The sequence below is a fragment of the Cibotium barometz genome, chromosome 57 (genome assembly GCF_041138505.1).
Source record: "Cibotium barometz isolate CiBa-2024 chromosome 57, ASM4113850v1, whole genome shotgun sequence".
NCBI lineage: Eukaryota > Viridiplantae > Streptophyta > Polypodiopsida > Cyatheales > Cibotiaceae > Cibotium > Cibotium barometz.
The window spans coordinates 16,580,975-16,601,156 of record NC_141102.1 but is presented as its reverse complement, the minus strand read 5'-3'; the positions used below and the strand labels follow the sequence as shown (position 1 = coordinate 16,601,156).

At 40.1% G+C, this 20,182-nt stretch overlaps 3 pseudogenes; all 3 read right to left on the bottom strand.

Moving 5' to 3' along the window:
• Positions 1–926: 926 nt before the first annotated feature.
• Positions 927–1,772, bottom strand: LOC147606505 (transmembrane 9 superfamily member 6 pseudogene; annotated as a pseudogene).
• A 9,949-nt stretch (positions 1,773–11,721) lies between these two features.
• Positions 11,722–13,267, bottom strand: LOC147606504 (transmembrane 9 superfamily member 8 pseudogene; annotated as a pseudogene).
• Positions 13,268–14,650: 1,383 nt separating this feature from the next.
• On the bottom strand, positions 14,651–15,725 carry LOC147606503 (transmembrane 9 superfamily member 6 pseudogene; annotated as a pseudogene).
• Between the last annotated feature and the right edge of the window lie 4,457 nt (positions 15,726–20,182).

Genomic DNA, 20,182 nt, shown 5'->3' with positions numbered 1-20,182 from the left:
TTTACTACTTAAATTTTTAAAGTTCTTTATCTTCTTGATCTTGATTTTTTTAAAATTTTCTTGATTTTTTAAATTAAGATTTACATAAGTTTCAACAACCAGTTTTGAATGATCTCTTGCATTATCTTGCTTAGGGAGCATACAATTAATCCTTAGAGCTTGTATTTCTTCAATAGTGTGAGACCCAAGGTTATGAAATCTTTGAGTTCTAGAAGGAATATTGCAAGAAGAAGGCTGTTGTGGAAAAATTTAATGCAGTTTCAGGAAAGTGTGTAGAACCTTGGTGTAGTTTCAAGAATTTGGTGCAAAAATTTTAGATTTATGTGTAAGATTTTGGTGTAAAATTTTTAAATTACTCTGCAGATTATTCTCGGCTATTGTGTAGAGATTTTTTGGTTCTTATGCAGAGTACGAGGTGATATGCAGAGTCATGGGAGCATTTTACAATTTTCATCAAAGGTTGCTCTGCATAATTTCTTTTCAATGATTTTTGTGTGGAACAATGTAGAGTATTGAAGACTATGTAGAAATCAGTTTAATGCAAAGATTGCTGGAGACAATTATAAGCATCTAATACATATTCTCTTCTTTATCATTCTTCTTATTTTTTATGCAAAGTTTATAAGATCTTTAACAATATTAAGGCACAAAGAAGATCGAACATAGAAGTGTTGGAAGACTTGTGGATCTTGCTAAAATTCAAGCAAAAAGGGATATTTACATGTAGCCTTGGTGCATGTAAAACAAAAGGATTGAATCAGTGCAAGAGTTTCATGTAATCTTGTGTATTCTTGGTTAGGTTTGATCAATTTTTATGTATTGCAACTTTCCAACCAAATCCCTAAACCCCCTTATCCACAAAAAGTCATCTCACGAGTGAGGTCCTCATCAAAAAATTACCCTCTTTAGAATTGGTACATTTAATCTCAATTGATCTTCATTGAGGCATATATGGGCCTCATAAACCACAAATAGACAAAGAAGCCAATTGTTCTTGTGAGCTCAAAAAAGCAAATGGAGATGATAATCATATAGCCATATTACAACACACCAGACACTAGTTTTGTTATCTCCAACTTGGTGAAGTAGAATGTGGGATAGAGTAAAAGATAGAGTGTTGAAGACGTAGAGGTCAAACATGCCCTCCATAACTAGTGGTAATCTTCATTGCAGAGATGGAAGTAGCATTTATAATCGTAATCTCTTCACAAGTCATGATCAGCATTAAAAACACAATGAACAAGAACCCAAAGATGTAGAAGAATTGGTTAGGCCATATTGAGGTGAGGATGAAGAAGAGCTCCAATGGAACACGGCCCTAAATGGTAATATGATAGCTGCATGTAACAAGCTTGCTCTAGAATTTATCTCAGATTCTTATTTGTTCTTACTAGATATTCAATAACTATTTTTCAATACCCAAAATAACTTTCAATAAAGACCAATGGTACAGAGATTCCAAACCACAAGAATACCACTACAAACATGGTACCAAAGGCACTGCTCTAGAGGACTTTTCACCCCAAATCAATGCATTAAGGATAAAGAAGAGAGTAAAGGAAACATGAGTAAATATGAAGGTTGTCTTCAATGTTCTTTCATGAGATAAAAAGGCAAAGCAACTAACATCAAGACCAGCATTGACTATGATACGCTCTACAGAACCATCAGGCAATATCGTGAATGTTGAGATATCGAGCTCATCTAGTGAGGCGGCGGTGGAAACTGATGACCTGCCTCGGGGATAGGCCCCACACTTACACCACTGCCATGGTTGGTTAAATCATGTGTGATATGCAGCCAGTGGGATGACAGGTTGTGTGTGATAGCCATTCTAGAGACTGGCATAGTTATAGCGCCAGCTCATTTAGTTGGGTTCACACTATAGAGAACCCTAGTATGTATTTGGTTGAGTACCTTTTCATATTGTGTGTACTCTTATCTTTGTATATGGTGTGTTGAGTGTTGTGTGAAGAAGAAGAAGATTTTCAGCCTCTCACCTTGTGTGTTCTCTTTTAGGGTTTTGTTATTGTGTGTGTGCTTGCAAGAGCTCAAGCTCTCTTCTCCCCTACATCTTTTCATGGTATCACAGCCTGGTTCATGCTAAGGGCTAAGCTGAAAGCAAGAGAAGCACAGGAAGTGGTACGAGGGTAAGAGCTTCACCTACTCTTCCCTATTTGTGTTGGCGACTACACCCTTGTCGGGAGCTCTATGGGAGAGCTCTATGGGAGGCACCGACAAACGATCTCTGATTGAGGAGCTTTCTTCACGCTATAGGGAAACTATTCTATCCTATCAGACTAAATGTTGTGCCGAAAACACGTTTCGGGTACGTTAGGACCTCCGTTTTTGAGAAAACAGGCGATTTCGAGCACTGTTGCGGGGTAAGTCATCGATTCTATGTGCAGAACTCTATTTTAAGAACTGCAGGAAGACATATTGGTTGTGCTGCAAGGAGGTCGATAGTTGTCATTGGGTGTATGTATGCACATTGAGGTCATTGGTTATGACATTTGAGTGTAGTACAGTACCGCTGTAGAAAATACAACAGTTTGTGCAGGAGAAACTAGAGTGCTGTTTCTGGTAAATTTGTGTGTTTGGCAAGATATCAAATGATGGCATAAATCAATTGTTGCTCAGAAGCTTGACAAGAACAACTTCCATGCTTGGAGGTTTAGGTTGACAAATTTCCTGATGGGAAAGGGTTACTGGGACTACATAGAAGGTGAGCATGAAGAGGCACTCGGGATACCGGAGATCAATCTGACTGCATACAGATGTGAAAGAGTTCAAGGATTAGAACCAAGGAGCCATAAAAGTTATGTATTGGCTCTCTATCAGTATACAGGACACCATGATTGGGCACATACAGGATGCCAAGTCCCCCAAGGAGACGTGGGACACCTTAGTAAAACTCTATGAAACGAATACCAAGGCACAAAAGATACAGTTGAAGAATGAACTTCATACTTTGGAGAAAAAGAGAATGCCTGTGAATGACTGTGCATTGAAGATCAAGGGTATTGTGGAATCCCTTGCACCTATTAGTGTTTCAGTAGATGATGATGATAAGGTGAAAGTCTATCTACATGGTCTCGGGCGTCACAATACAAGGCGTTCAAGACGTCTATTCAGACTCGGGAAAACATTCCCAATTTCACAGATCTGGTGTCTATGTTGATTATAGAAGAGAAGAGCTTGGGTGAAGACCGACAGTCTTCACAAAACAAAAACCGTTCAGAGTAACAGGCCTTCTACACAAGTTCAGGAAGAGGACGAGGTAGAGGAGGCCGTGGACGTGGCCAAGGAGGTGGCTGAACAGGTAATCAGAATTATGGCTAGCAGTAGCAACAACAACAGTCCCAGAATTCATAACAACAACAACACGCAGGTGGAAGAAAGAACAAGGTCCTCTCTCGGCTCTCTCTCGTCTCTTGTCTCACACTCACACAGACGCAATGGCCACGCAAACTCGACCCAAGAGGACCTATAGGGGAGTTCGACAGAGGGACTGGGGCTCTTGGGTTTCGGAGATTCGTCACTTGTAATAATCTATCTGAGTGTTTATGGTTTGGTGCAGCACTATTCGCAAGAGGTTGGTTCTGATGTCTTTGTGTGTAGGAAGACAAGGGTGTGGCTGGGCACATTCCAGAGCGCTCGGGAAGCTACCAAGGCCTACGATGAGGCAGCCCGTTTGATAAAAGGGCCAGATGCCAACACCAACTTCCCATCATCGTCGTGGAGTGCATCCTTGCTCTCTCCATCAGTGAGATCAAAACTGCAGCGACGTTGCCACTGCACGGCTATCCTACAAGGGGCAAGTAAATACAACGGGTTAGCAAGGGTATCATCAAAGCTGGTCAATGCAGCTGCAGGAGGTGGAGCCTCTGAAAGCACCACCCTTCTTGAGTCTTTGTCTTATGCAAGGGCTCCAACTGCCGGCGTGACAAAGCAGGGCCGCCAGCAATCATTGGTTTGCCTTCGGCTCGATGACTCTCAGCACCAGCTGGGTGTTACGTGGCAGGCCAGCAGGGACTCTAAACCTGAGTGGGTCACCATCCTCGACCACGTCCAACCTGCGCGCCACGTCAACTCTCTTCTAGAGCAAGTTTCCACGTCTGATATCCACAACCAAGAGGTGATAACCTCTTGTGCTCCACTTTCTCAAGAGCCTCTTCAAGCTGATCTCCAACTGCTCTGCCACTGCCCCAGCAGCTAACACCATAAGCTACTCTACTGAACTGGATGCTACAGCACAAGCTCATCCCCCGGACTATAGTGCAGTATGCCGTTCTAGCCCTCTCCTGCACAGCGATGCAATAGCTTTGTCTGCAGCCTCTGCGTATTTCGCACGAGATGACCTGGACGCGGCCGTTTCATATAATGACGGTGCTGCCTTCCTTAACGGTCTCTGCGACCAGTTGCACACGTATCCGCTCTACCCCCCCACCTCCGAGGTCTGCCAAGGCTTGTACGCGCAACAGCTATGGCAATAAGGGAGTCGTGTTTCAACCAAGGGCAACTGGCCACCACAACTTACCCACTCACACTATTGACCAAGAACAACTTACCCACCCACTCACACTATTGACCAAGGACAACTGCCCACAACTTTAACTAATGGATGATACATCCATCATCTAGAAGTTTTTCACACACCCAATATATCATCTAGAAGTTTCTTACACACCTTCCTCATGTGCCTACAAAATCATTTTCATGAATCCACCATACTATAACAAGTATATTTTAGGATGCACATGTAAATGGGATGGGTGAGGTGCATGGACTTAGGGTCATGCACATGTAGGATTAGGGCAGATGGGCCTTGTGACTATAAAAGGCATGTGTTCTAGGACTATTATAGCTTTTAAATGATATCTTTGGACTATCATTACACTTTACTTTTTGTTGTTCTTAGTGTTAATCTCTCAAGCTTTTGTTAATCCAAGTTCATTAGGTTATTCCAAGGCTAAGCTAGATGTTACTTTCTTTTATTGGTATCAGAGTTATTGGCTTGGATCTTGATGCTTTGATTAGGAGAATAATCATTTTTGGATTATTGTGAACTCAATTTTTAGAATGCATTTTATTGATCATGATTAGTGTTAATCATTCAGAATTGATTTTTACACAATTTTTAGATTTGTTAGTTTCTTGATTTAAGAAGATTAGTAATGAAATTTATTTTAATCATTATTGAATTTGTATAATTAATCACTATTTTCAAGACCATAATCCATTTTACTCTTTGATTTAATGCAAAGATTTATGTGCAGATTGCTAGAAACAGTTTGCTATATCAATCTTCTTAATTTTTATGCAACTTTAGTTTAAAATATCTTTTTCAAGATTAAGGCACAGAGAAGACATAACATAGAAGTGTTGCAAGATTTGTGAATCTTGCTAAAATTCAAGCGAAAAGGGATATTTACATGTAACCTTGGTGGATGCAAAGCAAAAGGATTGAATTAGTGCAAGAGTTTCATGCAATATTGATCTATGCAATACAACCTTGTGTATTCTTGGTTAAGTTTGATCAAATTTTATGTATTACAATTTTTCCAACAATCTTTTTACAAGCCCCTTGTCCACAAAAACTCATGAAGAGTGAGTTCCTCATTAAAATTTTCCTTGTTCTCAATTGGTACATACAAACTCAACTGATCTTCAGTGAGGCATATATGCTCCTCACACAAACCAAAAATAAGCATAGAAGCCAATTGCACTCAGCACAAAACAGTAGTAGGAGATGATAACCATGTAGCCAAAATACAACACACCAGACACCAGCTTTATTATCTCCATCTTGGTGAAGAAGTAGAATGCGGCATAAAGCAATAGATAGAGTGAAGAACCAGAGGTCAAACATGCCCTCCACCACCACTGGTGATCTTCACTACTTTTTTATTCTTATCAGCACAAAAAAGTAGCAAGACATGATAACCATGTAGCCAAAATACAACACACCAGTCACCAGTTTTGTTATCTCCAGCTTGGTGAAGAAGTAGAATGCGGCATAAAGCAAGAGATAGAGTGCTCAAGACCTAGAGGTCAAACATGCCCTCCACCACCTGTGGTAATCTTCACTATAGAGTTGGAAGTAGTAGAGCACAATTGTGATCTCTACACAAGTCACGATCAGAATTAAAAAGATGATCAACAAGATTAACCCAAAGATGTAGTAGAACTAGTTAAGCTATATGGAGGTGAGTATGAAGAAGATCTCGATGAATACGGACCTCAATGGTAATATGTTGGCTTCATATACCAAGCTCTAGCATTTGTCTTGGAATCTTATTTGTTCTTATTCAATCTTCAATAGTTGGTTTTTATACCCAAAATAGCTTCCAATAAAGACAAGGGTACATAGATTCCAAATCACAAGAATACCAATGCAAACATGGTACCAAAAGGCATTCTCTAGAGGACTTTTCACCCCAAATCAACGCATTGAGATAGTGAAGGGAGCACAAAGAAATAAGAAGGTTGTCTTCAATGTTCTTTCAGGAGACAAAAAGGCAAAGCAACTAACAGTAAGACCAACATCGACTGTGATACACTCTACAAAACCATCAGGCAACGTCTTGAAGTCATCTACTAGTGTGTCTCAGCAGCATTGACTATGATATGGTCTACAATACCGTCAAGCAAGGTCATGATGTTGTTTAACAACGTGTCGCAGCAATGTCAAGACCACTGTCGATTGTGACACGCTCCTTTGCAACCACCATAGCTATAAATCTTGAGAGAGAAACGCATCCAACACTCCCTTAGGGTGTATCCATTGCAGTCTCTCACCCCTCTTGTGGTCTCTCTAGCCACCGCTCTTGTCTATGTCCAAAAAAATGTTTCTTTTCCCCTCTTGAACCACATCGCCATCCTTGATTCTTCTAGCAAGTATCACCGCCTGGCTTCCTTGGGTTTTCCATATGCTTTCTTTTTTCATTCTCTCACCTAGTCATGCACTATTTTCTCCACTATGGATCCTCTACACCCTATCTTATTTATACAAACTACATCTACCTATACATTGTGTTTCGATTGGGCTCTGGATTTTCCTCACAATGTGACAATCCTTTTTGCTAAACTTGATGATGGGATGGACATTTTGTCATCCTTCCTCCCTGGACTGCTACCTCTGAACTAATACTGACTTTGACCTTCTACTTTAGTGACTTTTATTTTAACTGATATTTTTGTTTGAACATGGATTAGGTAGACTACACCGACCTCACATTCTACCATTTGTGCTCATCAGATTTTACCATTTTTAAACATTTGATCAATTTATATACTTTTTACTCTTATATGCTTACATATATTTACATGAGCTTTTATTTTGGTTCAACTTTGTGCATAAATGTAAATTGTTGTAGTATAATTATGTGCTTACCAATGTTATAATCCACCATGTTGAATTTATCTTTGCTCACTTGTATGCTCAACCTTTGAGAGAGAGAAAGTTCTTTAATGTGTTCTCAATCCAATTCGAGTCGAGAGAGGGAGAGAGAGAGAGAAAGACAAAGAAAAGGAGTACTTTGGTATTGTATGTATGTGTGTGAGAGATAAAGGAGTATTTTAATGATATAGTGAGAGTAAGAGAGGGAGAGAACCATCACACTATAATGTGTATATGTGTGCATGAGAGAGAGAGAACTATCGCACTATTACACTAGTTTTTAATTAAGTAAAATAACGATTAGGTGTCACTTATGCATTGCCCATCATCGCTTAAGCAATGCACTAAAAGTACCTTGTTTGAGTGATGCCCATGCTGCAGGTGTCCCTTATGCCATGTTGCAAGCATCACTTAAGAAATGCCTATACGTCTCTTAAGCTACGTCTAGTAATCGTTCCCTATGGGTGCCACATCAACAACACACAGTAGGGATGCTCAAAGTGACGCTTTTAGTAGCGAAACACACATCGTTAAAGAGGTGGTGTGGTGTAGTGGTTAGTGCATGTTTTGGATCGTGCTTCTACTAACATCAACGCATTGGATCATGCCTTTGATTGTTTGAGTGGTGCTTAAGTGGATGATGCCATTGGTTCACACTTTATCCTGCACGACGCCCACTTTGAGCATGTTCTTTTGACTCCCACTACGAGTGTTGACACGAGCCTATGTTCTTTAGGCTGTGATATTTTTCTATGGATGCATTCTATGCCACTTTTGGCACATGGTTACTAACTATGTGGCAAATCATTCTGATGCACCTATGACACATCTTAGTCGTGGCATACATGATGGTTCTTTTGCATTGAGACAATTCCACATTCATGTTAGGAGCATTGATTCCACTTGGTGGATACCTCAGGTTTTAGATTCATACTATAGTCATGCGGACGGGCTTAGGAGCTTTCCCTTCGACCCTTGCACTACCACGACATCAATATCAAGGATCCCTAATGTGTACCTTTCTATTTGATCTTGGAGGGTACATGAATAGCTACACCATCAAGGGTGGTTCGTTAGCCTCTCCATTCACACTAGATTGGCACATGACCACTATCTTGGATTCAGAGTGCCTTGGATTTACATTCATCCATACAAGAGTCCATTGACTTTTCCATTCGATCCGGGTACTGTTGGAGATTACCTTTTGACAGTGGGGTGGAGTTACTTCATTTTTGACCTAGGTGGCCATACGACCTAAAATTGAGAGGTGTGCCATAGGTTCTGACCTTGTAATTGCAATAGGGTTTCAAAAAGAGTATTGCACATTGCTAATAGATTCCTTCAAGCAAAGATTTGTAGACAATGTGGTCTTGGCCAACTTGTTTATGTCCATCTTCATTCCTAAGTGGGAAGCTTTTGAAAGTATATGGGGTTGATGAAATGAATGTCTTTGTTGACTTTTATGCATGGCCAAAAGAGACAGTCAGTGAAGAAATGCGTTTAAACCTTGTGGATGAGAGCTGCAAAAAAAAGGAATTTCAAGTGTTTAAAGTGCAAGCAGATTTGGATTGGAAAAAACTCCCTTTGCATGAAACTTGGACATGCATAGGTTGGAATACTTTTCTTAAGGAAAAACATGCAAACTTATTGTTCTTGAGTGAAATTGCCATGATCCAGTGTGCTGTAGTACGACAATTTGTGAAAGGGGTTTTTCTACACAAAGTAAGATCAAAATACGTTGAAGAAAAAAACTTTAGATGAGAAGTTTGGAATCATTGTTGCATATATCAATTGAAGGTCCAAATGTGGAATATTTTGATGTTGTTCAAGCTATGGAGGCATGGAAGGATGCGTCCATACAAAGTTTTTGAATGCTTATTTTTTGAAATGCAAAGCGATGTTAGATATTTAAAAATAAGTTTTAAAAATGGTTGATACTCAAATGACATTTTTTTAAAAAGTGAGATTTTGAAAAAGAGGTTGTGAATTATTCATCTAATTGAAAACCTTAGCATAGTTAAAACCAAAGGTTTTTGTATTGGTTGTAAAAAATGTTTTTCGTGAACAGTGTTCCATGTTCTAGTAACACCACATTTCTTAAGGAGCATCTAGGTCTCTGGAGGGGGGTTTACCAAAGTCTGGATTGGAAATTGCATTGAATCAGAGCTTTATTGTTTCAGTAAGGGCTACTCTCGGGAGGCAGCCAAGAGCATGCGCGCGTACACGGCCCTTAAAGCTAGCCACCATAAGAAAAGAACAAGGTACTTCTGAGGGGCTCTCTCTCGTCTCTTCTCTCACACTCGCACAGACGCCAACTCCACCCAAGAGGGCGTATAGGGGAGTTCGACAGAGGGCTCTTGGGTTTGGTGCAGAGCTTCTGATGTCTTTCATGTGTGTGTACTACTACTTTGTGCGCAGGAAGACAAGGGTGTGGCTGAGCACATTCCAGAGTCTGCCAAGGCCTACGATGAGGCAGCCCGCTTGATGAAAGGGCCACATGCCAACACCAACTTCCCTTTACTTTCCTCTTCCAGCTACAGTGCAGTGCAGTGCATCATCGTGCAGTGCATCCTCCATCAGTAACACCAAAACTGCAGCGACGTTGCAACTGCACGGCTATCCTAGTTGACAAGGGCCCTCCTCAGAACTAGCAAAGGTATCATCAAAGCTGGTGAATGCAGCAGGAGGAGGAGCCCTTCTTAAGTCTTTGTCTTATGCAAGGGCAACTGCCCACAACTTACCCTTTTAACTAATGGATGATATATCCATCATCATCTAGAAGTATTTCACACACCCAATATATCATCTAGAAATTTCTCACACACCCGATATTTCCTCTTGTGCCCACAAAATCACTTTCATAAATCCGCCGTATTGTAACAAAGTATATTTTAGGATGCACGTGTATATGGGATCGGTTGGGTGTATGGGCTTAGGGTCATTTACATGTAGGATTATGGTACATGGGCCTTGCAACTATAAAAGGCATGTGCTCTAGGACAATTAGGCTAAGTTAATTAGATTAATTAGGCTAATCCAAGAAATTAGATTAATTAGGCTAATACAAGACTAATTAGATTAATTAGGCTAATCTAAGGCTAATTAGATTAATTAGGCTAATCCAAGCTAATTAAGCTAATCCAAGGCTACGCTAGATGTTGCTTTCTTTCATTAGTATTAGAGTCGTTGGCTTAGATTAGGATAACAATCATTTTTTGATTGCTGTTAACTCAGTTTACACAATGCACTTTCTTGATCATGATCATTTTCAAAATTGATTTTACACAATTTTCAGGTTTGCTAATTTCTTGATTTGAGAAGATTAGCAATAAAATTTATATTAATCATTTTTTAACTTGTATTAATCATTATTTTCAGAACCCTAATCCACTTTACTGCATGATTTCTTGAAGTTCTTGATCTCCTTGTTCCTCAGTTTTTGAATTCTTCTTGATTTTCAAAGTTAAGATTTACATAAGTTTCAACAACCAGTTTTCAATGATCTCTTGCATTATCTTGCTTCGGGAGCATAGTTTTTTAGACATTAATCCTTAGAGCCCGTATTTCTTCAAGAGTGAAATCCTAGGTTGCCAAATCTTTGAGTTCTTGAAGGAATATTGTAAGAAGACGAGTGGTTGTGCAAAACTTTGCGCTGCAATTTCAAGAAAGTGTGCACAATCTTGGTGTAGTTTCAAGAACTTTACAGAATTTAGTGTAAAAATTTCAAATTGTTGTGTGAGATTTGGTGTAGAAATTTTAGATTGTTGTGCAAGATTTGGTGCAGAAATTCAGATTACTTTGCGAGTCTTCTAGGTTGCTGTGCACAAATTTCTGGTTCTTGTGCAGTGTACAAGTTGATATGTAGATTTATGGGAGAAATTTACAATTTTCAAAGGTTGTTGTACACATTTTTTTTTCAAAGAGTTTTGTGTGGAATAGTGAAGCAAAGATTTATGTGCAGATTGATGGAAACAGTTGTAAGCATCGAATCTCTACTCTCTCCTCTATCAATCTTCTTAATTTTTATGCAAAACTTATAAGATCTTTATCAAGATTAAGTCACATAGAAGAGAGAACATAGAAGTGATGCAAGATTTGTGAATCTTGTTAAAATTCAAGAAAAAAGGGATACTTACATATAACCTTGGTTCATGCGAAGCAAAAGGATTGAATCATTTTGCAAGAGTTTCGTGCAATATTAATGTATGCAATGCAATCTTGTGTATTCTTGGTATTTGATCAAATTTTATGTATTGCAACCTTCCCAATAATCTTTTTACAATCCCCTTGTTCACAGAAAGTCATGAGGAATGAGGTTCTCATGAAAAACTTTCCCTCTTCAGAATTACTACATTCAATCTTAACACTAAGGCATATATAGTTCTCACAAACTAGTAATAGGCAGAGAAGCCAATTGTGCTTATCAGCACAAAGAAGCAGTAGGAGATGATAACCATGTAGCCAAAATACAGCACACCACACACTAGAAGTAGAATGCGGCATATAGCAATAGATAGAGTGTTGAACACCCAAAGGTCAAGCATGCCCTCTACCACCAGTGGTAGTCTTCAATGCAGAGTTGGAAGTAGCAAAGCGCAATCGTAACCTCTTCATAAGTCATGATCAGGATTTAAAAGACAATGAAAAAGAACCTAAAGATGTAGTAGAACTAGTTAAGCCATATGGAGGTGAGTATGACGACGAAGAACTCAATGAACATGGTCCCAAATAGTAATATGCCGGTTGCATATACCAAGCTTGCTCTAGAATTTGTATCAAAATCTTATTTGTTCTTACTGGATCTAATACCCAAAATAGCTTCACAGAGATTACAAACCACAAGAATACCAACGCAAACATGATACCAAAAGGCACTACTCTAGAGGATTTGTCACCCCAAAACAACGCATTAAGGATAAAGAAGGCAACACTAGGAAATAAGAAGGTTGCCTTCAGTGTTCTTTCATGAGATAAAAAGGTAGAGCAAATAACATCAAGACCAGCAGGGGATGGCACCTTAGGTAGAGCAGGTCTATAAACGTAGCTCCACAACAACTCTCCCCTAGTGGTGCATAAAAATAGAATGAGTGGGTCTAGAAAGGAAGAATACTTAGCTACCCTCCATAGTACCATCCTTGTAATCCAGGTCCAGGATAGGGTCACTCGTGTTGGTCCACGAAAAGTCCATGCTCATAGCCTGTAACATATAGTCGTACTTCATTCTTTTGTTTTGACATGTGCTCTTTCTCGTTATCTTCTTTTTTTTTTTTAAATTGTTAGTCGAATATTTAGTATGTGTATAGGTACTATATTGTTGTACATATTGATACAAACTATATTATCATGGGGTAGCTTTTTCCAAGAGGCTCCCTCTTGATATGGACATGAACTTTGTTGGGAAGCAAAATGTGGGGGGGGGTAAAAGTAATGATATTAGCATAGGTCCCCCCTTCTTGCTGTCTATCATACCTTGACCTCTTAAAGGGTATTGTAGATTTTTTGTAACCATCCCTTCAAGTTTCCATCAACTTGCTTTCATGGATCTTGGTTTCCATTTATTGCCTGTGTGAGAAAGGGAGAAGGGAAGAGAAGAGAGAACATCTCAAAAAACAACCTTTGAAAATGAGAATTTAGTGGAATCTATTATCCTGCCACACAACAGCCTCCCTCAACTTTTTTCCCTAGTTTACTTTTAATACCCACCACGTGAGGCCCAAAGTCATCCTGCTCGCATCCCAGTTTACTTTGCTCATCCGCCTGCCCCCCGGCCGGCCCTCCGGCCGATCGAACGGCGTTGATCCATTGATTTGATGGCCAGCCCCCCCCACCATTGATCCCCCGGCCGGTCGAACGGCGTTGATCCATTGATTTGATGGCCAGCCCTCCCCCACCATTGATCCCTCTTTAAGATCTCAGGGGACATAGTCCTTGAGGGTCATGTAGTAACTACTAACACCACATTTCTCAAGGAGCATCTAGGTATCTCGAGGGTTTACCATTGTCTTGCATTGAATCGGGTTTCACCTCAAAGGAAGCGCTTCAGAGCGGGCTACCTCAAAGTAAGCGCTATCTAGAAGCCGAGAGCGGGCTTACACCGCCCTTAAAGCTAGCCATAGGAAAGAACAAGGTCCTCTCTCGGCTCTCTCTCGTCTCTTCTCTCACACTCACACAGACGCAATGGCCACGCAAACTCGACCCAAGAGGACGTATAGGGGAGTTCGACAGAGGGACTGGGGCTCTTGGGTTTCGGAGATTCGTCACTTGTAATAATCTATCTGAGTGTTTATGGTTTGGTGCAGCACTATTCGCAAGAGGTTGGTTCTGATGTCTTTCTGATGTCTTTGTGTGTAGGAAGACAAGGGTGTGGCTGGGCACATTCCAGAGCGCTCGGGAAGCTGCCAAGGCCTACGATGAGGCAGCCCGTTTGATAAAAGGGCCAGATGCCAACACCAACTTCCCATCATCGTCGTGCAGCGCATCCTTGCTCTCTCCATCAGTGAGATCAAAACTGCAGCGACGTTGCCACTGCACGGCTATCCTACAAGGGGCAAGTAAATACAACGGGTTAGCAAGGGTATCATCAAAGCTGGTCAATGCAGCTGCAGGAGGTGGAGCCTCTGAAAGCACCACCCTTCTTGAGTCTTTGTCTTATGCAAGGGCTCCAACTGCCGGCGTGACAAAGCAGGGCCGCCAGCAATCATTGGTTTGCCTTCGGCTCGATGACTCTCAGCACCAGCTGGGTGTTACGTGGCAGGCCAGCAGGGACTCTAAACCTGAGTGGGTCACCATCCTCGACCACGTCCAACCTGCGCGCCACGTCAACTCTCTTCTAGAGCAAGTTTCCACGTCTGATATCCACAACCAAGAGGTGATAACCTCTTGTGCTCCACTTTCTCAAGAGCCTCTTCAAGCTGATGAGCTACCCATCTCCAACTGCTCTGCCACTGCCCCAGCAGCTAACACCATAAGCTACTCTACTGAACTTGTGAATCTTGCTAAAATTCAAGTGAAAAGGGATATTTACATGTAACCTTGGTGGATGCAAAGCAAAAGGATTGAATTAGTGCAAGAGTTTCATGCAATATTGATCTATGCAATACAACCTTGTGTATTCTTGGTTAAGTTTGATCAAATTTTATGTATTACAATTTTTCCAACAATCTTTTTACAAGCCCCTTGTCCACAAAAACTCATGAAGAGTGAGTTCCTCATTAAAATTTTCCCTGTTCTTAATTGGTACATACAAACTCAACTGATCTTCAGTGAGGCATATATGCTCCTCACACAAACCAAAAATAAGCATAGAAGCCAATTGCACTCAGCACAAAAAAGTAGTAGGAGATGATAATTATGTAGCCAAAATACAACACACCAGACACCAGCTTTATTATCTCCATCTTGGTGAAGAAGTAGAATGCGGCATAAAGCAATAGATAGAGTGAAGAACCAGAGGTCAAACATGCCCTCCACCACCACTGGTGATCTTCACTACTTTTTTATTCTTATCAGCACAAAAAAGTAGCAAGACATGATAACCATGTAGCCAAAATACAACACACCAGACACCAGTTTTGTTATCTCCAGCTTGGTGAAGAAGTAGAATGCGCCATAAAGCAAGAGATAGAGTGCTCAAGACCCAGAGGTCAAACATGCCCTCCACCACCTGTGGTAATCTTCACTATAGAGTTGGAAGTAGTAGAGCACAATTGTGATCTCTACACAAGTCACGATCAGAATTAAAAAGATGATCAACAAGATTAACCCAAAGATGTAGTAGAACTAGTTAAGCTATATGGAGGTGAGTATGAAGAAGATCTCGATGAATACGGACCTCAATGGTAATATGTTGGCTTCATATACCAAGCTCTAGCATTTGTCTTGGAATCTTATTTGTTCTTATTCAATCTTCAATAGTTGGTTTTTATACCCAAAATAGCTTCCAATAAAGACAAGGGTACATAGATTCCAAATCACAAGAATACCAATGCAAACATGGTACCAAAAGGCATTCTCTAGAGGACTTTTCACCCCAAATCAACGCATTGAGATAGTGAAGGGAGCACAAAGAAATAAGAAGGTTGTCTTCAATGTTCTTTCAGGAGACAAAAAGGCAAAGCAACTAACAGTAAGACCAACATCGACTGTGATACACTCTACAAAACCATCAGGCAACGTCTTGAAGTCATCTACTAGTGTGTCTTAGCAGCATTGACTATGATATGGTCTACAATACCGTCAAGCAAGGTCATGATGTTGTTTACCAACGTGTCGCAGCAATGTCAAGACCACTGTCGATTGTGACACGCTCCTTTGCAACCACCATAGCTATAAATCTTGAGAGAGAAACGCATCCAACACTCCCTCAGGGTGTATCCATTACAGTCTCTCACCCCTCTTGTGGTCTCTCTAGCCACCGCTCTTGTCTATGTCCAAAAAAATGTTTCTTTTCCCCTCTTGAACCACATCGCCATCCTTGATTCTTCTAGCAAGTATCACCGCCTGGCTTCCTTGGGTTTCCCATATGCTTTCTTTTTTCATTCTCTCACCTAGCTGCCATGCACTATTTTCTCCACTATGGATCCTCTACACCCTATCTTATTTATACAAATTACATCTACCTATACGTTGTGTTTCGATTGGGCTCTGGATTTTCCTCACAATGTGACAATCCTTTTTGGTAAACTTGATGATGGGATGGACATTCTGTCATCCTTCCTCCCTGGACTGCTACCTCTGAACTAATACTGACTTTGACCTTCTACTTTAGTGACTTTTATTTTAACTGATATTTTTGTTTGAACATGGATTAGGTAGACTACACCGGCCTCACATTCTACCATTTGTGCTCATCATATTTTACCATTTTTAAACATTTGATCAATTTATATACTTTTTACTCTTATATGCTTACATATATTTACATGAGCTTTTATTTTGGTTCAACTTTGTGCATAAATGTAAATTGTTGTAGTATAGTTATGTGCTTACCAATGTTATAATCCACCATGTTGAATTGATCTTTGCTCTTTTGTATGCTCAACCTTTGAGAGAGAGAAAGTTCTTTAATGTGTTCTCAATCCAATTCGAGTCGAGAGAGGGAGAGAGAGAGAGAGAGACAAAGAAAAGGAGTACTTTGGTATTGTATGTATGTGTGTGAGAGATAAAGGAGTATTTTAATGATATAGTGAGAGTAAGAGAGGGAGAGAACCATCACACTATAATGTGTATATGTGTGCGTGAGAGAGAGAGAACTGTCGCACTATTACACTAGTTTTTAATTAAGTAAAATAACGATTAGGTGTCACTTACGCATTGCCCATCATCGCTTAAGCAATGCACTAAAAGTACCTTGTTTGAGTGATGCCCATGCTGTAGGTGTCCCTTATGCCATGTTGCAAGCATCACTTAAGAAATGCCTATACGTCTCTTAAGCTACGTCTAGTAATCGTTCCCTATGGGTGCCACATCAACAACACACAGTAGGGATGCTCAAAGTGACGCTTTTAGTAGCAAAACACACATCGTTAAAGAGGTGGTGTGGTGTAGTGGTTAGTGCATGTTTTGGATCGTGCTTCTACTAACATCAACGCATTGGATCATGCCTTTGATTGTTTGAGTGGTGCTTAAGTGGATGATGCCATTGGTTCACACTTTATCCTGCACGACGCCCACTTTGAGCATGTTCTTTTGACTCCCACTACGAGTGTTGACACGAGCCTATGTTCTTTAGGCTGTGATATTTTTCTATGGATGCATTCTATGCCACTTTTGGCACATGGTTACTAACTATGTGCCAAATCATTCTGATGCACCTATGACACATCTTAGTCGTGGCATACATCATGGTTCTTTTGCATTGAGACAATTCCACATTCATGCTAGGAGCATTGATTCCACTTGGTGGATACCTCAGGTTTTAGATTCATACTATAGTCATGTGGACGGGCTTAGGAGCTTTCCCTTCGACCCTTGCACTACCACGACATCAATATCAAGGATCCCTAATGTGTACCTTTCTATTTGATCTTGGAGGGTACATGAATAGCTACACCATCAAGGGTGGTTCGTTAGCCTCTCCATTCACACTAGATTGGCACATGACCACTATCTTGGATTCAGAGTGCCTTGGATTTACATTCATCCATACAAGAGTCCATTGACCTTTCCATTTGATCCGGGTACTGTTGGAGATTACCTTTTGACAGTGGGGTGGAATTACTTCATTTTTGACCTAGGTGGCCATACGACCTAAAATTGAGAGGTGTGCCATAGGTTCTGACCTTGTAATTGCAATAGGGTTTCAAAAAGAGTGTTGCACATTGCTAATAGATTCCTTAAAGCAAAGATTTGTAGACAATGTGGTCTTGGCCAACTTGTTTATGTCCATCTTCATTCCTAAGTGGGAAGCTTTTGAAAGTATATGGGGTTGATGAAATGAATGTCTTGGTTGACTTTTATGCATGGCCAAAAGAGACAGTCAGTGAAGAAATGCGTTTAAACCTTGTGGATGAGAGCTGCATAAAAAAGGAATTTCAAGTGTTTAAAGTGCAAGCAGATTTGGATTGGAAAAAACTCGCTTTGCATGAAACTTAGACATGCATAGGTTGGAATACTTTTCTAAAGGAAAAATATGCAAACTTATTATTCTTGAGTCAAATTGCCATGATCCAGTGTGCTGTAGTACGACAATTTGTGAAAGGGGTTTTTCTACACAAAGTAAGATCAAAATACGTTGAAGAAAAAAACTTTAGATGAGAAGTTTGGAATCATTGTTGCATATATCAATTGAAGGTCCAAATGTGGAATATTTTGATGTTGTTCAAGCTATGGAGGCATGGAAGGATGCGTCCATACAAAGTTTTTGAATGCTTATTTTTTGAAATGCAAAGCGATGTTAGATATTTAAAAATAAGTTTTAAAAATGGTTGATACTCAAATGATATTTTTTTTAAAAGTGAGATTTTGAAAAAGAGGTTTTGAATTATTCATCTAATTGAAAACCTTAGCATAGTTAAAACCAAAGGTTTTTGTATTGGTTGTAAAAAATGTTTTTCGTGAACAGTGTTCCATGTTCCAGTAACACCACATTTCTTAAGGAGCATCTAGGTCTCTGGAGGGGGGTTTACCATCGTCCGGATTAGAAATTGCATTGAATCGGAGCTTTATTGTTTCAGTAAGGGCTGCTCTCGGGAGGCAGCCAAGAGCATGCACGCGTACACGGCCCTTAAAGCTAGCCACCATAAGAAAAGAACAAGGTACTCCTGAGGGGCTCTCTCTCGTCTCTTCTCTCACACTCACACAGACGCCAACTCCACCCAAGAGGGCGTATAGGGGAGTTCGACAGAGGGCTCTTGGGTTTGGTGCAGAGTTTCTGATGTCTTTCATGTGTGTGTACTACTACTTTGTGCGCAGGAAGACAAGGGTGTGGGCTGAGCACATTCCAGAGCCTGCCAAGGCCTACGATGAGGCAGCCCGCTTGATGAAAGGGCCACATGCCAACACCAACTTCCCTTTACTTTCCTCTTCCAGCTACAGTGCAGTGCAGTGCATCATCGTGCAATGCATCCTCCATCAGTAACACCAAAACTGCAGCGACGTTGCAATTGCACAGCTATCCTAGTTGACAAGGGCCCTCCTCAGAACTAGCAAAGGTATCATCAAAGCTGGTGAATGCAGCAGGAGGAGGAGCCCTTCTTAAGTCTTTGTCTTATGCAAGGGCAACTGCCAACAACTTACCCTTTTAACTAATGGATGATACATCCATCATCATCTAGAAGTTTTTCACACACCCAATATATCATCATCTAGAAGTTTTTCACACACCCAATATATCATCTAGAAATTTCTCACACACCCGATATTTCCTCTTGTGCCCACAAAATCACTTTCATGAATCCGCCGTATTGTAACAAAGTATATTTTAGGATGCACATGTATATGGGATCGGTTGGGTGTATGGGCTTAGGGTCATTTACATGTAGGATTACGGTACATGGGCCTTGCAACTATAAAAGGCATGTGCTCTAGGACAATTAGGCTAAGTTAATTAGATTAATTAGGCTAATCCAAGCAATTAGATTAATTAGGCTAATCCAAGACTAATTAGATTAATTAGGCTAATCCAAGGCTAATTAGATTAATTAGGCTAATCCAAGCTAATTAAGCTAATCCAAGGCTACGCTAGATGTTGCTTTCTTTCATTAGTATTAGAGTTGTTGGCTTAGATTAGGATAACAATCATTTTTTGATTGCGGTTAACTCAGTTTACACAATGCACTTTCTTGATCATGATCATTTTCAAAATTGATTTTACATAATTTTCAGGTTTGCTAATTTCTTGATTTGAGAAGATTAGCAATAAAATTTATATTAATCATTTTTTAACTTGTATTAATCATTATTTTCAGAACCCTAATCCACTTTACTGCATGATTTCTTGAAGTTCTTGATCTCCTTGTTCCTCAGTTTTTGAATTCTTCTTGATTTTCAAAGTTAAGATTTACATAAGTTTCAACAACCAGTTTTCAATGATCTCTTGCATTATCTTGCTTCGGGAGCATAGTTTTTTAGACATTAATCCTTAGAGCCCGTATTTCTTCAAGAGTGAAATCCTAGGTTGCCAAATCTTTGAGTTCTTGAAGGAATATTGTAAGAAGATGAGTGGTTGTGCAAAACTTTGCGCTGCAATTTCAAGAAAGTGTGCACAATCTTGGTGTAGTTTCAAGAACTTTACAGAATTTAGTGTAAAAATTTCAAATTGTTGTGCGAGATTTGGTGTAG